Below are 17,828 nucleotides of genomic sequence, written 5' to 3'. Positions count from 1 at the left end.
TTACTATATGGACCTCGACTCTAAAAAAATGTGGCATCACTGGGTTGGTTGGTTGGCTGCTGCAAACAGACTTATATTAATTTATGCTAGCTAACTAGTAACTTAGTGAAAAACAATGAAAATGAAACTAAAAAGCAGTATAAGAGGATCACGTTTGTACTGACCGTGGCTGCAACAATGAGTCTTATGTTAAAAATCAAGAAGATTCAGTTTCACTCTCTGTCTCTGAAGCAGTCGGTGCTTTTCATTGTTACCTGCACTGAAACAGTTAGCCATAATGCACAAGATTTTTGAGGATTTAAACACATATTTCTTAAACTCAGCTTCATAAACAGCCTTAAAAGATTTTTTGAGAAGGGCTCCATGGTGTAAATTTTTTTTATTTTATTTTAAATTAGCCTCGACACATGTAGTGTTTCATGTGAACTGTAGCATTGGAAATCGCTGATTTATGTGCAGCTGCTGAGCTTTGTGACAAAATACTCGTTTGTTCTTCTTAAGTAACAGGTAGCTTTAAAAATGAAATTCTGAAGCAAAATTACTACTACACATGTGACTAATCCAGACAGTAAGTGTACCAGTGTTACTCTGTCCTGATGTTTTTTCTGAAAATGACTAAAAATAAATGCTTACAGCAATTTCTCATTTCAGTCTGTAGACAATCTGAGTGTGCTCTGATTGTATTTCATGTTAAAATGTGTTTACATGTTGAAATGTAGTCATTAAATGTTTAAATGTCAAATGTATTTATATGTGTCAAAAAAGACAAAAATGAGTTGCACTGGATATAAAGTGTGTCTTTCTGTTTGACTGATATTTGGATCTTCTGATGATTAATTCGATGTAAAAATTAAATGCAACATTTAGTCAGATTCCAGGTTTGTCATCGCAGAAGTGAAATTTAATTTGTCTAAATGAGAAGCGAACAACCCTGAACAACACTTTTTTTCCCCATCTTTTTAAAAATAAACATAAATAATATGTCCTCAGTCCACCGCATTGAAGTAGAGGCTCAGTCTTTACCTGTTTCTATGGTGAATCTATTTATGACGCCTTTCTTTAATCCATGGAAGCACTTAGTTTTGAGTGAATCAGGCCTGATCATCTTTCATAGAACTGAAAACTAAAAACATACAGCATGGAGAAACATTTCAGTCTTACAATTCAGTGATTTTTGAGCAGTGGTCTAAAATTCAAAGACATCCATGTGTGTTCAACAACCATAATGTGCTGTCTGTTACAGCAATTACTGCACTAATCAAAAGTCTGGATTCATTTCTGTTTGCTGAAGTTTTAAAATCTTAAAGAAAATTGCTTTTAATCTTAAGATAATGCAGGAGTCCTGGCTCACATGTTGTTTTGATGTTAAACGTGTTGTTGTGACTTCTATGCATTGTTATTGTGATCTTGTCAACATGTTTAACTTACTGGGAATGTGATTATAGTTATGTATTAAAACATATACTACAAGTGTACCTGTTTGTGCACTGTAAAAAAAATCCGTAAAAATACAGTACAATCTACTGTATAAACGTGAAGGAATTTTCCGTATTAGTCATTTACAGGTATTTTTCTGTATTTCTCAACTACTGCAATGCATTGTGGGAAAAAGAACCTGAAAAGGAGGGAAAAGTAAGCGCAAGAGCAGCCATTAGGCTTCTTTCAGGCTTCATCTGGATTTTGGATTCTGAAGTTGGAGAAACTGCCTTCAAATTTCTGTGGTAAGTATTAAAACTCATGTTTCGTTTTATTAAAATAATGTTTTTCAAAAGACTCCGTGTTTTTATTTAGAAAGAATTGTTAATTTATTTGTTAACTGGTTTCGGCTGTCTCCAGACAAGTCAGGAATATTTTGCTGACTCATTTTTTAAAATAATTGTTATTTAGGTTTAACATGACTTAAGCTTTATTTTAGTTAATGTTAAAATAATTTTTACTGTGATACCACCAGTTTTGCCCTTCAGTGGCTGAACCAGTTTTCATAAATATTATAGTTAGCTGTCTGTGTCTCTCTGGGTATTACACAGCTGTGACTGCTAACTAGCTAATTAGCGAAAGTCAGCGATGTGGATAACTGGGAAAGTGAGAACTTCATGGTTCTAGAAATTATTCTAGGACTCTAATAAGTACTGTATCAATACCTGTGTTTTACAGTTGGCTCTACTGTACACTTTAAAGGGTTTCAGGCAAAGTTACACTAACCCTAGTTTAAGCCTCAGACCTTCCTGGCTGACGCTAGCAAATGCTAATGTTAGCCTCTGATTTGGGCTGCTAAAGTAAAGACTTTTAGCTAGCTGACCAGCATAGATTATTTCGGTGGTTAACAGACTGTAGTGGTAAAATTATTGAAAGTATAGTTTCACCTCAGCACATTTACAATTACAGTATGTCTATTTTGTAGCACATAGAAATGTTTAGTTAATATTTACAGACAGACACATTTTCCCTGTAACTGTGTTTTTACTCCAACATTTGTTGAAAATGTAATTTATGAAATGCTGAGCAGTATTTCTTGTATGTGGAATATTTTTGTCACCCCACTGTGCTAATGTGATTAAATACTAAAAATTATTACTAAAAAAATTCAATAATAAATCAATAATAACTATTTCTTGATTGAACTATAATGTAAGCGCAGTGCTGGTGTGCAGGGGCTCTATATGCCTTGTCTATATCAAGCTTTTAGCCAAATATAAGCAGAGATATTTGTATCTTTCTTAAAAATCCAGATCCTTACAGATTATTTGAGAAATGGATCAACAGCTATCACTACTTGAAGCACTTTAAGTCCTGCAGTGGAAAAATATCCCTTATTTCACCTTTGATCACACACTTTGGTTTTCCAGTGCAGAGCAATGGCCAAGAAAAGGAAAGACTTCCCCGAGTGGAAAAAAAAGATGAAGATACAAGCTGGTGATGATCCAGAGCAGCTGGTCTCAGGAAATGAAGAAAAACCCTGATCACCTTCTCTACAAACACAAGGTGAGTTTAATGTTGTGGTTGATTTAGTTTTTCAAGGTATGTATGTTACTTTAATTATAAACTGCTTTTGTTGCAACAGAATGGTGTTATGTGTATGCAACTCTACGTGAATTATAATCCTTTGTAGGGCTGCGTGATATGACCAAAATCTCATATCCCAATATAAGACGTATCTCTCCTGATAACGATATATATCACAAAATAGTGCATTTTCTGTAAATTCTGTGATTCTCGGGCAACTCGACTTATGTGAAATGTTTTCAGTTGGGCGTCGTGTACCTGGAGTCGAGTGTTTTGACCGATGCATGAAACTATACATTTTTAGACATGAGTTTAAATGGCCGCCATTTTCTTTCTGAGTATTTATTACACGGCGTGCTGCAAGGAAAAGCCTGTTCTAACGTTTGAGTCTAAGGATTATTTTGAGCACCTGACGACTCTTTTTTGCTTTTCATTCGTAAACTCTCTCGAAACTCTTTCATGTGATTCTTGTGTAGGTGGTTAAAGAGGTTTGTCGTGTTCGAGTGGTGGTGGGGACCAGTTTGTGGCATAATTTGCATAGTACAGTTTTCTGGGGCGTGTCAGACTTTTCATAACCAAACCATGTCCATGCTACAGAGGTAGCCCCTCATTTAACAATAAGGTCCTCGATTTCTTTTGACTGGTCCTTCTGGTTCTGCCTCATCCTTGCTGGCCATGCTGGTATTCTCTGTGCCTTCATCTGCGTGGTGACTGTAAGCGCCATTTATAGTTACTTGATGTTTTTATTTGAGGTCATTTGTTTGATGCATATTCTGAAATTTTATGTTTGAGAATAATGTATATCATTTCAGTTTAGTTTGAAAAGTCTCAACAGAAACTTGAGCTTTATTGTGAAAGGTTTATGTGGAAAATAAACAAGCGGACGGCGGAGCCACACGATGGTTTTATCCTCATTGTTGGTAACGAAAGTACGCGTAAAAACAGTCACTTGTCCGTCCATAGTGTGGTTATTTTAAGTATAAGAGAAGGAGAGAACTTTAAGAAATAATATAGCAACTACAGTGACCATCAAAACCATGAAAAAAATATTGCCGTAAACAGTTTATTTTGCAACACCACAAAACAAAGAATAGTGTATAATATGAAACGATAGACATTTTTATATCGTAATCTGATATATATCGTCATATCGCACAGCCCTAATCCTTTTTTTGTTTATGTTGTTTATGCTCTAGGTAAAAAAAAATTATAAAAATACAAACTTTTTAAAAATGTCTTGTTGTTTCTCTTTTTTTTCTCAGAATAAATTGCGACTAGTCTCAATGGCTGACACGGAGGAGCAACACAGCGACACGTTAACTCCGACTGCTGCAGTTCCTGTATGAACTGAGCAACTCTTAAAATCCAAGGAAAAGCTGAGTGTATTTTACTTAAAGCTCAGATGGACCTTGATGTACTAACATGCAAGGCTGCATTCAGGACTTTGTCACACTGTTATATGAAGAGTGGTAATAAGACTTTGTAGTAATTTGTCTTACTATTGTCTTATTGTTTGTGATTTAGGGTCTGTGCGCACTAGCAGAGGTTTTTGTTTGTAACTGTAACCTCGTTTTCAGAGCCTTGTCTAACATTTAATGGTCATGAAATATGTCAGACTTTTTCCTCTACTTAACCAGCTTAGAGAATTTGAACACCGTGGAGAAAAAGGTGTGCATTAAGGATTTTGAACTATGATGTTTAAGTGTTGTCACTGCTGAGGATTCGTGGACACAGATCCTTATTCACTATGCTGCTGTTTACAGTTTAACTTTTCATCAGAACAAGCACTTCTAATTATACTTTGCTCCTCACTGACAAAACAAGTCCCGTAAATACACTTTTATCTTTAAGTTTGGGACAGTAATCTGTCTTAATTTATTATGTGTTGTAGTTATCATATGGGGAAAAGTCCTGTGGTTATCCATCAGTCCTGTTCGAATAAACCCAAAGTTCAGGAACATCTTCTTTAGATCTGTTCAGTTGTATTCATGTGGCACCACTTAAACAGTCAACAAATTTTGACTCAAGTATGTTATATTGTAAGGTAAAGAGCCCAAAGAGTTAATCTCAGACAAATGTTCACACAAATGTGAATTACATTCACTTCATTAATGAAGTGAATGCAATTCAGTAATCAAAGGTGTTTGGCTATAACTGACTACATGTGTATACTGTATCATAAGTGGACAGAGATGGATGTAAACCACACCTTAACCATTTGGCTGAGGCAAAACTACCACAAGGCAGTGATTCTAACTAAAAGGTACTCTGGATATTATTAAATGTGAACATGTCGTTAAATATGACATTTTTTGTTTGTCAGGTGTCCTGTTTGAAGAAAACACTTGGTAGCCACTTGAATGAATGTAAATAAACACATTTACATGAGGGCAACCTGATTTCAAGGAAATAAAAATGCTCAAATTTGAAAGCTTGTGAGTTATTTTGTTCATGTATCAGCTGTTTAGTAGTTTTATGACAAGATGGATGCTGTCATTATATTTTAGTATAGTGTTTGAGTTAAGGAGAATAAAAGAATATTTAACATTAATTGTACCAATGTTGTTGTGTACGAAGCACAAATTAAGTTTTAATTTATGAATTTTTGAGTACATGGTGTACTAGGTTGTAATTGCATAGAAATGTACGTTTAAGGATATAAAGAACTATATTTAATGAGTTACAGTGAAAAGAAGTGCTTGGAAATAGTAATATAAACAGAAATTTCAATTTTTCTATTAACGGAAAATATCAGTTAATGATACAGAAAATATACTGTGAATAAACGGAATCTTCTGTTTTATAGCTGAAGGAAATGTCCGTAAATAGTACAGAGAGTATACTGTAAATCTACAGAATTTTCCGTTTTATCATTTACAGAAAGGTCCGTCAAACCTCCGTAAAAAAACAGAAAATGTACTGGCAGAAAATTACCAGGACATTTTCTGTTTTTCTACGGAATATTTTTTTACAGTGTGTGTGACACCAAATTCTTTTTTTTTTTTTTTTTTTTTTTTTTTGGAAGTGACATCAGAAACAGCAGCATGTGACATCACGTGATGGCGGAGCTTCAGTTCATCCTTTGTCATCCTTTTTTTTTTTTTTTTTTCTTTTTTTAATAGGACAGGGGGAAAGAATGAAAGAAAGAAAACCAAAGGGGAGAAGAGACGGTGAGAAGGGGGGGAAGAGAGAAAAAAAAAAAAAAAAAAAACTCCTGGGTCACCTGTATGGAGAGAAAGAAAAACAAAAAAAACAGGGGAGACAGCAAACAACAAAGAGCAACATAATAATAAAAAAAAAAAAAAAAAGCACCATCACAATAAACTAGCTAGTCATAGATATCAATAGTTACTAAATAATAAACGATATTGTGCAGCACGCAAGATAGACAGCGCACAGTGTGCTTTGAGGCAGCAGCCAAGAAAGCTGTAGTCCGCGTCTGTGAATACCCATGTGTACACCTGTGTGCATACCTGTGTGGATCAGCATGCTTGCATTCCAAAGGTTTCTCCATGTAATGATCTGCTAGAGAGTGTGGGGAGCCACAGCCCTGTCCTCTATGGTATCAAGCAGGTATGGAGGAGATCAAAACTCCAGACATCCAGAGGCCCCCAGAACACAAGAGACCAAGGAAGACCCACAGAGGGGCAGCCGCGCCACTGTCCCAGAAAGAGCTGAGGAGAGTCCCAGATGAGAGCTCATTCAGCAGCCGCGGAGCAGAAGCCAGGGGGAGTTGCAGTCACGCGCCCGTGAGCTCCGCCGGCAGCCAGCTGTGCCTGAGTGACCGAGCCCCAGGCCGAGAGGCCGGGGGCACCCCACCTCCAAAGTGGCCCGAGGTGCAAGCTTTTCTGCAACTCAAACCTCCAACATGTGGACTGAAGTGTTGTCCAGAGGCTGCAGCGGCTGTTTGTCAAATGGTCAGTAACTACCTCATTAAAATGATATACAAGACTTAATAAATGGGACCACAGACTGTCCATAAGAGATTGACAAAGCTCATGGTAAAGTGTCTTAAAACTGCACACCTGCTGCTCTCTGGTAGAAAGCTCCATGCCCTCCCGTGTTTTAAATACACCTTAGAACAGCACGCAGCAACACCACATATGTCCGGGTGGAGAGAGGTATGGGGACTTCACACCCCTGTTCTCTGTTTGCAGTCGGGGCGGGGGGCTGGGAGGAGGAGTTGGCTGTCTGCTTGGGGTCTGGGATGCTGGGCCTCCCTGCTGCTGCAGAGCTGGGGGTGGTCTGCTTGTCCCCAGACAGGGTGGATTGCCTGTCTGGGGATGATAGTACCTGGATAGTACCAGTACCCCTCATGTGGTATTGAGTATTTGGTGCACATGAGGGTGGGAATGCATGTTTGTGTCTGTGTGTGCCTGCTTGTCTATGTTTATGTGTCAGGTCAGGTCTTAGACTCCACCTCTCTGGGAAAATCTCAGGGCTCCCCAGGTGTGGGGGCCTATCTCCCCTCACCACACTCCCTGCTGGATGTGGCCCGCGGGCCACATCCAGCCCGGCGTACATTTATATCCGGCCCGCGAGATCATTTTATATAGATATACTATTATTGTTATGCATGGCCAGGTGATATGAGGCGCTAATAATATACAAACTACAGATAATGCCATACCCATAATGCAGCGCTGCAGCCTCCTTGCTGAACGCTAGGCTAACTGGGAACATTCCCGCGTCAATCAAGACAAACTTCTGTTATTGCGAAGCTCGCCGCTCACAATGGTGGAGAGAAAAGTTGATTCTGAAAGCAGAGCCTTTCAGCGCCAGTGGGTGCCTGAATATATGTTTACAGACATGCTGGTAAAGCCATGTGTCTTATTAGTGGAGCTAATGTGGCTATAATGAAGGAATTTAATTTAAGACGGCACTACGAGACAAAACGTCAGGATAAGCTGAAAAGTACAGACATGTATAGACAAGAAAAGTATAGACATGATGGACATTGACAGCAAAATCACAAAGTGAAGCTGTTGTGACAGCAAGTTTTATTGTAGCAGAGGAGCCAAATGAGCCCGGTACCGCTCTGAAGAGCTGCAGGATGAAGCTGTGCGACGTCTTGTGTCCAGACAAAACGCAGATTTTGGCAAATGTGAGCCTGAGCAGAAATACGATTGCTGATCGGGTTTGTGAGACAGCCACTGATTTAAGAACACAGTTGTGTGAAAGAAGCAAAAACTTTATTGCATACTCTCTTGCTGTGGATGAAAGGACAGACATGATGGACACTGCACGGCTGGCCAGCTTCATCCGTGGAGAGGAAATATTGAACATTAAATCGATGCACGGGACAACGACAGGAAAAGACATTTTTGAAAACGTATGTCAAAGTGTAACGACATGAAAGAGTAAAGATGCAGGAGGAGAACTGTACCGGTGAGTTAACAGCATATCACTGCATCACACACCAGGAAAGGCTGTGTGGTAAAGTCCTAAAAATGGAGCATGTAATGATCACCGTAACGCAAACCGTAAATTTTATCTGAGCTAAAAGTTTAAATCACCGTCAATTTCAGTCTTTTATGTGGGAAATAGATTCAGAGTTTGCTGACATTCCTTCATACAGAGGTCCGCTGGCTGCGTTGGGATAAAAATTCTCAACAGAGTTTTTGAGCTCAGCAAGGAAACCTGTCAGTTCATGGACATGTACGATGCGGTGAAAGCGTTTCAAGTGAAGCTGTCACAAATGCACCTGTGCAACCTACCTCACTTTCCCTGTTGCCAAGTAATGTTGAACCAAGTCAGCAGACTTTGCTGAGCTGCACCTGTGCAGATTCAGATGGAGCTGCAGTGTAATGATGCACTCGGGGAAAGTACGACACTGAATGGCCGCACAGTTTATTAGTTCCACTCCTGCAGCAGCGCCCAGCTCCGTCTACATGCGGCTCCAACCTTGTGTTTGCTTTCATTTATTTTTTCTGGGGTTTTGGCAGCATGTTCATATTTCTAACTTGCATAATTTTGACAGGATATATTTTTATGAAGAGCAACATATTTAAAGTTAAAGTTTATTTAATTTTTTAAGATTATTTAATCTAGAATAATATTCCTGTCTGTTTGTATTCATATTTATGTTTAAAAAACATGTTTTAGTGTGTTCAATAAATGTTTATCTTGTTTGGCCCGCGACCTAAAGTGTGCCTTGAGTTTTGGCCCCCTGTGCAATTGAGTTTGACACCCCTGGTGTAGAGGCTTGTACATTGCATTCACATTGTCTTTCTTTAAATATAAGAATTAATTTACAGGACAATAAATAACTGGTTTTGGTTTAGAATTATTTCACATATCCACATAACACTGCATTCTAAAATAAGTGCGCACATTTTAGTTTACACTGTTATGTATGATTTAATCTTCTGAGTTACCTTAGTTGCAGCTGCTAGGGTGGCTGTAGCTCAGGAGGTAGAGAAGGTCACCTACTGATCGGAAGGTTGGTGGTTTGATCCCTGGCTCTTCCAGCCTTGGGCGAGATGCTAACCCCAAGCTGCTCTCCGATGTATCCATCAAATATGTGTGAATGTGGTTAGACAGCACTAAGTTTAGAGAAAGTGCTTGTGAGAATGGGCGTGACAGGGTGAATGTGGCATGATGTATAGAGCGCTTTGAGTATAGAGCTCTGTCAGTGCGTCCCAGGGCGGCTGTGGCTGCAGTGTAGCTTGCCATCCCCAGTGTGTGAATGTGAATGTGTGGGTGACTGATTTTTGGACTTTAACCTGTGCCAAAGTTTTCTTCGCTGCTCGGTTTATCACAATAACAGAAACCAAAATCCGAGGACTAATAATATAACAAGCAGAACCAAAACCGACGAATAACAATACTCAGGGAATACAACTTAAACAGACACAAAGCACTGGGTCTGTCATGGTCAGTGGCTCTGTGTCTGAGGTGTGTTTGGGATGCCCCGGTGGCCACACCCTCAGGTTGGGCCGTCACCATCGCACCTGCATCCCATTCCAGGTGATTACCAGGAGGATTATTTAACACTGCACAGATGGCTGCACCACGCCAGCCCGTTAGTCACCCCTTACGTATTGTGTTTGCTTTTGGATCCCACTTGTGTGCATGAACTGCGGTTCATGACAGGGTCATCGAGGACCATGACAAATTCGGTCTGCAGATAATCGGAGTGTGCTCTGACTGTATTTCATGTTGAAAATGTTTACACGTTGAAATGTAGTGATTAAATGTTTAATTGTCGATAGAAAATGACAAAAATCAGTTGCAGTGGATATAAAATGTCTTTTCTGTTTGACTGATATTTGGATCTTCAGTTGATTAATTCAATGTAAAAATTAAATGCAACATTTTTTTGGATTCCAGGTTCGTCATCATAGAAGTAAAATTTAAGTTGCCTAAATGAGAAGTGAACAACCCTGAACAGAAAAACACCTTTTGTCTTCTTTTTTTTTTTTTTTTTTTTATTTTTTTTTTTTAAGATAAATTATAAATAATAGTCCACAATGACGCACAGTCGTCAGACCACTACATTCAAGTAGAGGCTCAGTCTTTACCTGTTTCTATGGTGATTATATTTATGACGTATTTCTTTAACCCTTTAAGTCCTACCATAGAGCCACGTCCGCCAGAGCTTATCTTTACATTTTCACATGCTGTGGAGCCATTTTTGGGAGCATTTCAAGTTGCTACACATCAATACAACCATTATAGCCCAAATTTTAATAATATGTTTGCATTAAGTCCATAGTAACTACATAAATTGGAAAAAAGTGCAATAAACTACAAAATTATTTATTTATTTATTTTTTTACATATATTTCTGGTTGGAGAAATTTATTCGGTTTATCCCTCAAAAGTGTAAATACAAAAATGTAGCACAAACAGTTTCCAACCACAGGAAATTTATTTTGAGTGTCTTCATAGTTTGAATTAGTTGTATAAAGTGCTTTGAGTGCTCAGAGTAGAAAAGTGCTATATAAGAACCAGACCATTAACATTACCTTGTTTTATTTTGCATTGTTGCCTTACAGCAAGAACATATAGAGTTTAAATCCATCAACTGGCTGAGGCCTTTCTGTGTGCAGAGTGTTCTCCCCGTGTATATAGAAAGTGGGGTCTTTCTGGATACTTGGGCTTCCTCCCACAGCCCAAAGACATGCAGTTAGTGGGGTTTGGTTAACTGAGTATTCTAAATTGCCCATACACATGAATGTGCTTGCAAGTGATTTTCAGTCTGTGTCAGCCCTGCTATAGTATGGCGACCAAATGCTGCCTACAGGCTTCAGGTACAAGTTCATAAGCTTTTTGTAAACTAAACAGTCCTCTGTCAACAGACCAGAACAAGCTTCATGAGTCTTATCTGTCAACGTACACAGCAACATTACACAATACACATCCTGAGGCCAGTGCAGCGAAGTCGCCATGCATTCAAATGCAATGAAGAAACTATGAACACTTGATTCAGAAAAAACTAGAACAAGGTGAATGTCATTGCCCACAAACAAGCTCCTAAACACCTGTGCACCAACAGGTGTAGGCCAAGAGCTCATCAGCTCTATCTGATGCAACGTGATAGCTGTTCCATCCTCCTGAACTGGAACTCCCTCTCTCTTTCCTCCTTCACCAACTGACGGCGTGCCAGACACATTCTAAGCTTTTCATCCATTTTAGAATTGGAGAAGGGTCAGCAAATACACAAGCAGAGACAAACGTCAGTAGAGCTAGCAGGCTACAGTTGTCTTGTCCCACCTAATTAAGGCACCACTACACCTCTCTGTCACAGGCTAGCCAACAATTAAACAGCTTAATGGTTAACCGAACACCACAACATCTTTCGTTGACTGACTTACCTGTTGTGCCATTCTCCAAAGTTGATTCTGTTCATCTGGACGTAGCATTTTCAGTGACGTTTTGTCACTCATCCAAGTGACTTCTTCAGTCCAACTGTCTTTGCACTGCCTTCCAGGGAGTGGAGAGGTCCTATGGTGTGGTTGTTGGTGCTGCAGTTTGGAGATGTGGGAGCTGTGGCGAGGTAGGCCGCAGAAGTGCATTTATCTTTGTTGTTTGTTCTTTCTTTCACCTAGACACACAACACTGGGTTGTGACCTTTTTTTGTTCTTATTGATAAAGCGCCATTGCCATCTCTTTGTGTTAAACTGCTAATTAAAAAAACCTATTATTTACCATGCTGCTCTGTTTGGTGTCCTTTTCTTTTATTCCCTGCTCCCCACATCTTCCCCTAGACCTTATTTGTGGGTATGTATCAGCATTCATTAAAATGTAACTCTTACATCAAGTTAAACCTAAATCCCAAGTATTTCAAAACAATTCAGCAAAATTTTCCTGATGGCAGTTGTTAATTTTTTTTTAATTCCACATAAAATTATTCTGAGCTGAGTCTCTTTAATTTAACTTCATTTTATTTATATAGTGCCAAATCAAGTGAGTTGATATAATGAAATATTATTCCCATTGATCCCCTTTCTCTTATCCTTGTCAGGGTCACGGGTGGGGGGGCTATCCCAGCTGTCTTAGGGCGAGAAGCAGGGTACATCCTGGACAGGCCACAGAGCTAACACATAGAGACAGATAACCAATCACAATCATCACACCTATGGGAAATTTAGAGTTTCCAGTTAACCTAACCCTACTAACTGCATGTCTTGTGGGAGTAAGCCGGAGTGAACCCACGCAAACACAGGGAGAACTGAACTCTTGCTGTGAGGCAACAGTGCTAACCACCATGCCACTGTGCTGCCCTGCTTATTTCATTTCAGACAATTTAGTCCAAAACATTAATAAAGTATTTTGAGTATTTTGAGCTGAATAGTCATCAAAGATCAATGGTCAAAGGTACAGGATGTGACACTATTTGCCAGCTATAGGTCAATATTTAATGCAGCAACAGAGATCTGTCTTCACAGCCAAAAAAGCAAATAACTTCACAAAATACATACAGCTCTGAATGCTATCGTGTGTAGGCACAATAGACATCTTTGATAAGCAAAACAAAATGTAAATGTGGAAATCACAATTAACCTCCTAAGACCCGAACTCTTCCACAGCAGCATTTTTAATTTTGATATTTGATATTTGGGCTGATTGGGGCCCGATAAATGTAAAAACAAAGAATTACCAGATTTGTTTTTATGAAAAATCAGAGCCACATATGAAGATATTCGTTTAAAATTTTGATAGAACAGTAGCAGAATAATGTCCTTGTAAATGGAAATCAGGCCCTTGAAGAGTAAAATTGAGTATTTTGGTCTAAATAACCCAAAATGTCATGTCCACATATGTGGACGCCAGGTCCTAGGAGGTTCAAGTTATAAATAAAAAGTCAATAATTCTGCATTCTTCATTTTCCATGGACATAATGACCTGAGTTTGTTTCTTATGAGACATGAAAATTTCAGAGATACACACATGGAGAGGCTTTCTGTAACCATAGTTACTCTCTCAAGTGCCAGTGAATGGGCTGTCTGTAGCTCCGGGAGCAGAAAAGGAAAGGACAATGCTGCTCTTAAACCCTGAGTGTGCCCTGAGCAACATGCATGCTTTCATGTCTACAGCATAATAGATTTGTGGCCATTTCTCACTATCCTGTGCTATCTGAAGAGCCTAATTTAAACAATGAGTTTGATTTGAAGTTATATGAGGAAAAGGAGAGTGTAACCATCTCATGTCCTCTCCTGCAGCAGCAGCAAGACAAAATTCCTTCTCCTCCTCCTCATCTCCCCTTGCTTCTTGCCTTTTTCATTTTTCTTTTAAACAAAGCATAACACCATTGTTGAAATCCTTAATTTATTTAGCCACCACCAGATCAACCTGTTTTGCAACACAGGCCACTCATTAGATTTGACCCTGGGACCTGACAAACTGATGCGAGAATGTGGTTTCAGGTTAATCTCGTTCAGGGCTCGCAAAATCGCTAGCCCGACGTCCTGGGGCTAGCGATCTTTCCAGTCGGGCTACCAAAATCTATCTCTGCCCTGCCTGTCGGGCTATTGTAGGAAGGAAAAATATATGTCAATGCTTTTGCATTCTTTCAGAAATGTAGCTGGGTAATTATGTCATTGGCATCGGTGAGCCACTGTCAATATGTGACATATTGAAATCGCGTTTGAATTTGCGCTTGTTTTTTTGCTTTCACTTTGCAATCGTGCGAACTGTGTATAGAGAGCGACAGCACTGATCTGTGAGTGATGATAATTTGCGCACCAATTCCTCTGACATCGTCTTATTAATCGTTAGCTTATATGCAAACATGACAAGTGAAATCTCCCGCAGCTTAAACATGTGAGAGGTTGATCGCGCAGAGAATCGCTGAGCGTTATGTGAGTACGTGTGTAAAAGCAGCAGGATATATATTTTAGTTCTGCTGAGCCAAATAAGACAGGTCAGGGTGAAGAAGTGACAGCCAAAGAAAAGCTTACCACAAAACGGAGAAGTTATGACAAATCAGACTATAAGGCAAAAAGAAAGTGCAGCTTTATGGTTTCATGGACAAAATAATTTCTGTGGCTGCAATATGACGAGCTAAATAACCAGGGCTGCACATAAGTGGTCCGCAGGTGCGCATTCGCTGTCAAAAAAAAAAAAAAAAACGTGCACAAGATAAGAAGTTGCAACGCGTGTTTGCATACATAAGATTTTCTGGAGGAGGACAGACATTTGTTTAAAACTCTTAAAGATGTCGAAGAAGCTCCTTTAAGCAATTACTGTGATGTTCCTCCACCTCCAAACAAATGTCAGAAGGAGTCCGAACCACAAAAGAAGCGCGTATTCTCAGAAAAGTGGTTGCAGGAGGTGAGCTGGCTTCAAACAAATGATGAACGCACAGAGATGTGGTGCGGAATGTGCCGTGAAAATCCCACGCTAGCGGACAAAAACAGCCTTTTATATGGACGCAAACGCGCGTTGCAACTTCTTATCTGGTGCGTCTTTTATTTTGACAGCGAATGCGCACATGCGCACAGTGAACTACCACTGGCAAAATTTAGCAGTCTTTGCAAACTTCAAAAAGCAAACGGCCTCAATCTTGGTTCCACGTGTCTCTTACCCGTGACTTCAGTGGAAATTTCAAATTCAGGATCTGACACAGACTGATTCATGTCCTACACAGTTCTTACAAGTTCATAGAAATTTCTGTTCAATCAGAACCAAGTATTTGAGTTGATGATTGTTTTTATACAATGTTGTAATTTTGTTTTTCAACAATTTTTTGATTAATGTTTTGTTTCCTTTACAATATTATACTTTAATGTATAATATTGTAAAGGAAACAAAACAGGAAACAAAACATCAATCAAAAAATTGCTCGCTTTTTTATTCGGGCTACTTAAATTTATTTTGGGCTACCAAAAACTGAAGAGTCCCTGCCCGAAGGGCTACCAGGGATTTTGAAATTTTGAGAGCCCTGTCGTTGAAATGACGTTAACGCCACAACACGGCAAATCTCCGTTAACGAGCTGCCCCTGATCGCCCCGTGCATGGGGCTGGAGGGCCAACACGTTAACGAGCTAACTGCGCTAACACACTAGTTCCCACCCACGTAATTGAGCATTGCGTGGCACATCCAACATACTGTTTTACTTTAGTCCATGACGCGCTTACCTTCAGGGTCATACGTCACATGAAAACCAAAATAATTCCAAACGCCAGATCTGAATGAGAGTGGGGGAGGTTCAGTTTGCCATGTTGCAAGGAGAGCTTAACTTCTGTCTCGCTAGCTTGCCCTGCGCTCTTCCTTCTGACGATGCTGTCTGTGTTGAGCGCTCAGTGGATCTGTGCTTGACAGTGCAGCCTAGGCGGAGTAGTCGAACACAGATTCACTGAGCGCTCAACACAGACAGCATCGTCAGAAGGAAAGTTGATAAAATAAATTACAAATGTTGTATTGTTCGATACATATGCGTACCGAACCGAAAGCACTGTATCAAATGGTTCGATATCGATACGATTAAAATTAATTAATTAAAATTAATTAATTTTAATTAATTAATTAAAATTAATTAATTTTAATTAATTAATTAAAATTAATTAATTTTAATTAATTAATTAATTAAAATTAATTAATTTTAATTAATTATTGACAGATTTACTTTATTACTGACAAATTTTAAATTATTTAATGATGCGATCGTGGCTCAAGAGTTGGGAGTTCGCCTTGTAGTCGTAAGGTTGCTGGTTCGAGCACCGGCTCCGACAGTCTCGGTCGTTGTGTCCTTGGGCAAGACACTTCACCCGTTGCCTACTGGTGGTGGTCAGAGGGCCCGGTGGCGCCAGTGTCCGGCAGCCTCGCCTCTGTCAGTGCGCCCCAGGGTGGCTGTGGCTACAATGTAGCTGCCATCACCAGTGTGTGGATGTGTGTGTGAATGGGTGGATGACTGGATATGTAAAGCGCTTTGGGGTCCTTAGGGACTAGTAAAGCGCTATATAAATACAGGCCATTTACCATTTACCATATTTATCTAAATCATTTTGTCACTCCTGGCCCTCCAGAATACTAAGGTGAAGTTCAGCCTTCACTTTATATTGGAAAAATGTGGTACAATTATCTCTGTCAATGTGCGCTGTGTGGCAGGCAGAGTAGGATCGAAATCCAGGACTCAGAAACCAGGGAGGTAAATAAAAAAAGCTTTGGAAAAAAAAAAGATGTCCCCAGTTTTTCTTTTTTCCATTGGCCCCAATCCTCTCTCATAAGAATGTATACGTGCACTGGGACAACCTGGTGCTGTGTTTTGGTGCTTATTTTCATATGTTACTGTTGCGGTAACTCACTGTCTCGGTAGTGCTACAGAATTTGAATTTGAATTTGAAAATTTGAATTTGAATAGGAGTGACTACAAAGGGAATGTTTTTCAGTATAAAAAGAAGAAAAAAATCAGCAGTTTTACAAAACGTTTTGTTTTGTTTAAGTGTGTGATATATACAGTACATTAAATTACAAAATGCAAAGTGTGAATTAACATGAGAATGGGAATGAATCAACTTATTGGCAGAAATTTGAACCAAAATCTCATTGCAGTTTTACAGCAGCTGAATAAAGTGTGGGTGTTCACCCATATGGTAGCAAACAAAAATATTAATGATGTATTGTAAAAACAAACAATATAAGATTGATCTCTGTGCAGACTAGAAGCTGTCTAACTGTACCATCTTGTGGTGCAAAATGGTATTAAGCATGAACTGGCATTAGCTGTTTAGGGAATTCTAATTCTATGCCTTAAAAATAACATCTGAGCTGATTCCCTTATATTCTGTTAAATGTTTTAACCGGCAGCGCCATGTGAGGACATTGATTTGTGAGCTCTGCCCTTGAACCCTTGGATTTACCATATAATTCTTAGAAAATTACGTGATATTACTTCACATATGAGAGCAACAACATATTAGAAAAGAACCATCCCAGTCTATGGACAACATGCCCAAAAAAATTCAAGCCAACAAGATGGAGCAGGACACGAGAGCTAGTTGCTGGCCCAGCTAGCCTAGCATGCCCAAATGCCACGGAGACAACTGCGGGCGAGCAGCAGGCAATCCTGAAGGAGCTGCAATGAATGAAGCAAGAATTGCTGGAGAAAATAGATGAAAAGGCTGCAGAGACCCAAACAGAGCTGCATAACGTCGTTGAGACACTCAATAAAAGATTGGATAAGGTTGAAAACCACACATCTGAGTTGGAAAAGGGAGTCACTGCTAATTCCGACTCTATGGAATCGACATTTCCAGCCTGAAAAAAAGAGCTTGCCCTGCTGAAGGCCTGGTGCGAGGATTTGGAGGCTAGGTCACAGCGCTGCAACGGCCGCGTTATGGTGGTAAAGGAGGGATGAGAGCAGGGGAAACACCCATCT

At 39.4% G+C, this 17,828-nt stretch overlaps 1 protein-coding gene and 1 long non-coding RNA gene across 2 annotated transcripts in view; one reads left to right on the top strand and one right to left on the bottom strand.

The window, feature by feature from the left end:
- Positions 1 to 17,828, bottom strand: part of LOC147303176 (CD209 antigen-like protein C) — a 56,336-nt gene that overhangs the window by 29,193 nt on the left and 9,315 nt on the right. The gene's annotated exons all lie outside the window — the stretch shown is intronic.
- On the top strand, positions 1,513 to 5,500 carry LOC147303178 (uncharacterized). Its single transcript, XR_015127030.1, has 3 exons — positions 1,513 to 1,721; positions 2,847 to 2,982; positions 4,266 to 5,500. It is a non-coding gene; the product is annotated as an uncharacterized LOC147303178 (long non-coding RNA).

Source organism: Aulonocara sp. 'chitande type north' Nkhata Bay, linkage group LG22 (assembly GCF_057382095.1).
Source record: "Aulonocara sp. 'chitande type north' Nkhata Bay isolate Kocher_YH1m ecotype deep benthic linkage group LG22, A_spYH_male_GT1.1, whole genome shotgun sequence".
NCBI classification, from domain to species: domain Eukaryota; kingdom Metazoa; phylum Chordata; class Actinopteri; order Cichliformes; family Cichlidae; genus Aulonocara; species Aulonocara sp. 'chitande type north' Nkhata Bay.
Note: the sequence above shows the minus strand (reverse complement) of the source record. Positions and strands in the feature narration are given on the sequence as shown.